A 6,650-nucleotide genomic window follows, 5' to 3' on the forward strand; every position below is an offset into this window, starting at 1 on the left:
AGATATTCTTCAAATAGTATATGCAAAAGCCCACCAGGCATATGAAAAAATGCTCAGTGTCACTAATCATTAAGAGTAATGCAAATCAAAAACCACTATGGTGATACTTTATTATCTCATACCTCTTAAGATGGCCACTCTCAAAATAATAAAAAAAGATCATGCATTTTGATCAGGATGTTGAAACACTGAAACCTTGTACACTATTGGTGGTAATGTAAAATGGTACAGCCGTTATGGGTAACATAATGGTGGTTTCTCAAAGACTATGAAATAGAATTACCATATTATACTCACTTCACAATATATATTCAAAAGAATTAAAAGTGGACCATTAGAGGAGAGAGATGTGCACATACATGGCCATGGCAGTAGTATGCGCAGTAGTCAAGCAGTGAAGCCCTACAAGTGTCCTCTAATAGATGATTGGATAAACGTGGTGTAAACAAACTTAGGGTGTTATGCATCATTAGAGATGAAAGAAACTTGGTCATGTGCAACAGCATGCTTAAACCCCGAGGATGTTGTGTTTTAATAAACCAGTGGGAAAAGGACAAGATTCCTTTCATATGAAGTGCCTAAAGTGTGTTTCATGAAAGGAGAGAAGGTTAGCACTTTCCTTGACAGGCTTTCACCTGCAACATGCATACAGCAAAACTACTAACGTAGTCAAAATCATAAAAAAGAAACTATAAAGGTGGTTTTGAAGGGCTTAGGGGCAGGAAAACAGGAAAGAGGAAATATTTATGGTTATAGTGAGTTTTGCAAGAAGTTTGAGAAAATGTGTTAGAACAACTTCTTGAGGCTATGCTTAAATTAACACATGCAACTATGCATCTAAATGGTTAAGGTGGTAAATTGAATGTTTTGTGCACAACAAAATCCAAAGTACATATGGCTCCCTACCCTCAGAGAATCTTGGAATCTGTTCAGTAAGATGTAGTTTTAGTGTATGTGTGGCAGATATTGTTTCAGGCAGCAAAGTCTTCCTAGATGAAGTAGTTTTGGGACATTGGTGGTTGTGACTCTTGTCCATGTGGCAGGCAACCTTCATATTCTGATCACTGGTAAAACAACTCATATTTTCATAACATGGGGATGAAGTAGAAGATGGATTTCCTTTGTTCCTATTGGTGTTCCTATATTGAAGGCGTTTCTCTTTTTCACCCCAGTATTTTTACATTCAGTTCACTATAGTATAGGCAGTGTGCTGTCATTATTATTCTAAGTTTTCTGTTTCCTAGCTTGCCATAACCAGTTGTGGCTGTGTGTGTGTTGCCCATGTGAGTCTGTGACACATGAGTGTCTACATGTGTACAGCAGGATGTCTTGGCAGCTCACAATCTTTCAGAAAACCTTAAATAGTTGTCTTGGATAAAAATTTGAACACTGAGGGAAAGAAAATTTGGAAAAAACAGTGTCAATTTTGTGTGGTTGGCCACACATTTTAGTGTTAGTTATACTGAATACTGTATACAGACATGGGCCTGTGGCCAACAGATATAAGCTATTGATAGCAGTGTGAAAACTAATGGTTGTGTTTCATTGGTCTCAGTTTACTTATGGTAGTATATAAATAGCGAAACGAGAGGGAAATAAATAGTGGACTCCCAGATTTTATTTTAGATCATTAATATGATAAAGATGGTGCTTTTATATTAAACAAACTCCCATAGTCATAACTCAACTTGGTTACTCTATCCAGTTTAATAAGGCTATATTTATTAAATGAGTACCTTGACAGGCTGGCATCAGGCTAGATATAAAGTAGAAGGAAAGTCTAGTTCAAGTTAAAAAGCAGTTTGCATTAGGAATATAAATGTTAAAACCCTATCAATAGGTTACATTTCTATCAGTGTGTAGCCATTTTTCATTTTATTTTGATATTTTTAAAAGTATAATAGGATTGTCATAAAAAATTGCACACAGTAGAGATATTTTAAAAAGAAGTGCCACATTTCCTTTGGGACATGTTGGCACTGCTTCAGCAAGCTGGCAAAAGGATAGCTTCAAGAGTTGGGCATTCCCATTCAAATTTAGAAGTGCTAAAAAAAGATATTTTCTACTTTTTGCTTGCTCCCATGAGACACTCCGTGGGTGAGAATTAACTAGTATTTTTTTCAGTTTCCCATGTCAATCGCTAGTATTCCTGAAACTTTGTGTGGAGAGAATGACTTGGATGGCATAGAAAACATCAAGGTCAAAGCAGAAGAATATTCAGTAGTATTGACTCTGGAAATATAAGAGTCCTGCCTGGAATTTAAGAGCTGGTTAGTCACTCAGGTTCTGTTCTCATGGAGTTTATCCCTGTCTATAATATAGACAATTAAGATGATAACTAGGGGGAGTTTCAGTAGCTTGGAGAAGAGAAAGAATATACCTAGATAAAATATGAAAGACAACTCACTTGCCAGGCATCCAGAGACATGTAATCTGGTAAGAGCAACTAGAGTGGGATAAGATCTGTAGGCATAAACAGAAGAGAATATATTACTTTTACTTTAATAGAAAAGAACACAAAATTATGTTAATGTGAGATCTTTCTTAAAAGTAAAATATATTTTTAAAAAATTGTTTTTGTAACCTTGCTTAAAAGGGAATCATTTCAGCAGAAGTTGTTCAACATGATTGACTAAGATTGGGTATTATTATTTGCTGATGGGACTTATACCTAAGTGTGATCATTATCACATATCTCAAACATATTACAGTGACTCTAAAGAGGGAGTCGGAGGAACTATAGGTATTTCAGGGCATACATACTTGTTTACTGAAGTAAAATGAAGGGTACCGGATTATTTTAACTTTAACTTTTGTAGATATTTAAATCTGAGAATTACAGCACCAACTGCACTTGAGATGATGTTGATCAGGGTATGATGGCAACAGGATTTAGCTTTTATTTCAAACCTTATTCTGGTTATTTTCTTTTTGATTCTCTTTTGCTTTCTTCTTTCAACTAAAAAAAACTCATCAACTTGTAATATGTCTGATAAAACTCATTTATAATGCTGGCCAAATTTTCTGGCTTCAGCCAGCTGTTCAGTTTTTTTCTTGTGGAAGGCCCCAAACTCTTCTCACTACTTGTTCTGAAGATAAATTAGCGACTTCTAAATAATGCAGTGAACCCTAATTCTCTTTGATTAGTAGCGAGTTAGATGATAGCGACCCATTGAAATTGGCCATCAGCATAAATAATGAGTGAATGAACTGATAAAATGCAAAGTCACTGGCCGTCATAAATCAAATGAAATCCACTTTCTCTGGAAGTCACTGAAATTAGAAGTCCATGCTCCTATTAATTATTTTGCCTTCTGAAGACGACAGTGTTATAAATCAGGCTTGAAAGGCCCTTCACTTAGAAGGCTGAAGGAGTGCGGCTGCCTGCAAATTGCTTTGTGTACGCACCTAATTGTTTCTTAAGTAATCCACCTTTGTAGCATGGCTTCAGGAAATGAAGAAGGTCCCTTTCGCTGGAGGTCAGTGACTGTGGCCTTAGGAAGGAACCTGGGGCAGTTCTTGGGAAGGGGACAGAATCAAGTGTACAATCACCTCATTTTCCCCAGAAGAGATATTCCCATCATCTTTGTTTTTAGTGCCTTGGACACCCACAGGGTCAGGCATTTATATAGCAGATCCAAATGTCTGGTGGGAGGGCTTTGGCCATTTTATCTTGTCTCAGTTCAACTTTCAGCCAGGCTAGAAAAGCCAGATTTCACTTGATTTCTGCGAGAGCCAAATTTTTTAAACATTGGGGCATAAGTGGGGATTGAAAATTGACTTCTTCTTGGCTTCATTTTAGCATCAGTGTAATCTGCATATGTTAGATATAAAGTGACACATAAGTTTTGATAAAAGATAGGTGGGAAATTGTATTCATTCAGGAGCCGATTTAGCAACAGACATTTTAAAAAGCAACATTCTGCAGAAAAGAGGTTGATTACTTCCTACCATTAGTTTAGTTTTGGATCACTATCAGTCATAGCTGAAGTTCTGAGGTTAAAACTGCTGATTAACAAAACAAAACAAAACTGTTCCCTCCTAGGAGGTGGTTTAAAATTTCTGGTTCAGCTTTGACATGTGAACCTGAATTGCTAGCAAATCTGGACAGAACTCTTGAGGAAGTGCTTTGCATCACTGTGAGTGAGTGTGACTTTTGTTGGCCTCTGTGGAGAGGGATGGCAGTTTTATGGGAATAAAGGCAGATATGTCAGAGGTAGTTCTGAGGACCTCAGGTGCAAATCAGGGGCCTGCAAACTGTAGCTTTATATGGGCCTTACACATGGGGGGGGGGTGGATAGAGTTTTAGAGGAAATAGCATTCTGCTTTTCCTCTTTTATTATACTTCCTACCATCTGCTGCAGGCCTGTCTGATTCCTCTGGTGGCCAGTACAGTAAATGTAAGTATTAGCCTTAGAAAATAAAAATTATCTCTTGGATAACAAAAAACGTTCTCTTTAATTGTTTGTGTTGACACTTTGAATGCTCTAGCCTGTTCTGAATTATTCACATTATCACTCAAAGAAGGTGTGTGTGTGTGTGTGTGTGTGTGTGTGTGTGTGTGTGTGTGTCCATTAAGTAGGAAAAACAAACTTGTATTAAACTTAGTGTGTAAATTCTCCCAGGTAAGTTGGCTCTGACATTGGGGTTAGTTGTCACTAGATCATTTGTGAATCTGAATAACCCATACTGAAATTGAACTTAATGATGTATAATTGAGCATTATGTCATGAAGTAGAAAGGGGCAATTATTCCCTGGAATATTGAGTCCTAAATGCAAAGATGTCCTGGGTTGTGTCCTTGAAAGCAGCCAACTCTGTAATTTCATTCCTTTGTGGGCCATTCCACACTGTTGGGAAGGGAAGCTGTCCCCTGGAGATGTTGAAAACGACCTAATCCCAGCTACTGGACCTCCCTAACTCTTGGCAGTTTCCTTCCCTTAATAGTAGAATTTTGAGTGTTGTGGGAGAGAGTCATGAATGAAATTGAACTCATGGGCTTCTTGACCTAGCTTCTGGAAATCCAGGAGCCACCTGGCGGGATTTTGTGTTCCAGAACAGACCAAAAAAAAAAAAATCCATGATGACTCTTGTTCTGGAATTGATGCCTTGTTGGTTCATGTGGATCCTATTTTTGTCTGGCATTGACCTAGAGTTGAAGTTCATGGTAGAAATATAGTAGGGATGGAAGAAGGGCTCATTTGTTGGATTTCCATGTTCCTGAGATTTGTAGAGGGTAAATTAAGTCTTGAGCATCTGTATAACTGTTTCCTGCTGGAACAACATATTTATTGATCATGGTTTATGGACTTCAGAATCTCCTTCTGTTTCTTTGATGATAATCCCTTATGTAGTATATAGTCAGGGTGGCCATATGTACTGGTTTCCCGGGGATTTCCCTCAATTTTTGCCTTTTTCTCTGGTATATTTAATAAAGGATCTTACCTCATTTTCTCAAAAGCATATATATTTGGATGATTCCCCAATATATAATACTTAAAAGGATTTTTTATTTGTTTCTCTAGTCCCATAGAGACAGTGGCATATTGAGATAATCAAGCTTTTGAAATATGCAAACTTGGAACTTACTCTGTAGCATTTGACCTTGGACAAATTAATGACTTCTTTGAACCTTTGTTTCTTTATAAAATGAGGATTATTGTACATTATTTACATTTAGGAGGAGAATTAAAATGATATGTAAAGAACCTAGCAAATTCCAGGACAGATAAAGATAAATATTTGTTTCCCCCTTTCTTCCAAATAAATCAAGAAACCCTGGTGCAAGGACAGAGGCTTTGCCGCGTGTCTGAACTGAGCTTTGGGTGGATTCAAATAGGTCAGCAGCATCTCAGTGGAATGGCGAGAGAAAATTATCCCTCTGCCATTTGGGTCTGGTAAAAAGAGTACATGGAAAAATTCTCTCCCTGAAGGCTCTTATTATGCCCATTTAAAAAAAATTGAGGTACAAAAAAGATAGCCACAAAAGTGAGAGAATCTGAAATTGGGATCCAGTCCAACAAAGAGTCAATTTAGTATTTGTAGCAAAAGGAGCAGGAGTCTATCGAGAAGAGCAGGAAATGGCTCTGCTTTAGAGGTGCAAAATGATCGTGAAAATAATCTCCCAGCCTCTGTCTATTCATCTGTAAAATGGAGATTAAAGGGTGGTAGAAGAAGTAAGTGCTTTCCTGAATGTGAAGGTGAGCTGCAGCAGGAAAGAGAAGGGCACGTGTGGGAAATCCTGCTTTTGCTGTTTATATGGAGTGGGGCAACTTAATAGTCTGAACTCTTGCCCAAGGGTAAAATGACCACATGAAGCAACACTATTCCCACGTCATAAGATTCACAGTCTTTAAAACCACACTCATTAATGGCTCCATCTCTCTCTCTCTCTCAAGCTGCAGGACTGCGCAGACAGCTCTTTAACTGGCCCAACAGGGGTTGACATTTTTAAAGCAACATGTGTGACTTTATGAAGATTATTATCCCTGTTCACACTTTTAATTAGAAAACACAAAAAAAGAGGTCTATTTTCCTCAAGGTTTCCAGCATAGATGGCTCAAAGTCTCCAGAGGAAATTCATGGAGTACCAGTAGCCAGACGTGGTTGCTCTGATAGCTTCCAAGAACCCACTTGCTGCCAATGGCAGGA

General features: G+C 37.9%; 1 pseudogene; it reads left to right on the forward strand.

Moving 5' to 3' along the window:
- Positions 1-585: 585 nt before the first annotated feature.
- Positions 586-629, forward strand: LOC130022777 (uncharacterized; annotated as a pseudogene).
- The last annotated feature ends 6,021 nt before the right edge of the window (positions 630-6,650 follow it).

Source organism: Sorex fumeus, unplaced genomic scaffold (assembly GCF_029834395.1).
Source record: "Sorex fumeus unplaced genomic scaffold, SorFum_2.1 ptg000020l, whole genome shotgun sequence".
Lineage (NCBI taxonomy): Eukaryota > Metazoa > Chordata > Mammalia > Eulipotyphla > Soricidae > Sorex > Sorex fumeus.